Here is an 831-nt window from a genome sequence, read left to right on the forward strand (position 1 = left end):
TGAGATTTCTCTAGAACCCCTAAGGAAGGCCATCAGGTTAAATCCAGAAGACGCTTATATTAAAGTTCTCCTTGCCTTAAAACTTGAGGATGCAGGAGAAGCCCAGGCAGAAACTTACCTTGATGAAGCGCTTACCAGCACATCCTCCCCGCCCTATGTGTTTCGCTATGCAGCCAACTATTCCCGAAAAAAGGGCTCTATGGATAAAGCTCTTCATCGTCTAGAAAGGGCCTTAGAGGCAACACCTTCCTCTGCCAACCTGCATTACCAAATAGGGCTTTGCTACAAGAAACAAATGATCCAGATCGAAACTACTTCAGACAAGCAGCCTCACAAACAGGAAGAATTTGAGAAAGGGCTTTGCTACAGGAAACAAATGATGCAAATGAAGACCGCTGCAAACAGGGCGGCGTAGAAGGCAGGCTGCAGTCGAGAAAGTAGTGCGAAACGGCATATGTGAATTTCAACCAAGGCTTTAAGACTACAGCCCACCTTTGAGCTGGCTTATGTTTGCCTGGCTGAGATGCAGGCAGAAATTGGCCAATACCAAGAAGCAAAGGAAAACTTTCAGAAAGCACTGAACGTGAAGTACATTGATGGTCACATAAGGCAAGAGATTCGTTTCTGTTATGGCCGTTTCCAACAATTTGGTCAGAAATCAGAAGACGCAGCAATCCCCATTATTTAAAAGGTCTAGGAATGGGAGAAATGTCCTAGGCCAGGGGAAAGCTTCTCAAAGCTTTAGAGAAATTGGCTGAAAGACGTGTTCATCAGAATGTTCGTGTTGTGGAAAGCACCAGCCTGCTTGGGTTGGTCCACAAACTGAAAGGG

The 831-nt window shown here is 45.6% G+C and overlaps 1 pseudogene; it reads left to right on the forward strand.

Annotated features, from left to right (window-relative positions):
* Positions 1–4: 4 nt before the first annotated feature.
* On the forward strand, positions 5–809 carry LOC103728270 (annotated as a pseudogene).
* The last annotated feature ends 22 nt before the right edge of the window (positions 810–831 follow it).

The sequence above is a fragment of the Nannospalax galili genome, unplaced genomic scaffold, assembly GCF_000622305.1.
Source record: "Nannospalax galili isolate Female #2095 unplaced genomic scaffold, S.galili_v1.0 C48255431, whole genome shotgun sequence".
In the NCBI taxonomy this organism is placed as follows: Eukaryota; Metazoa; Chordata; class Mammalia; order Rodentia; family Spalacidae; genus Nannospalax; species Nannospalax galili.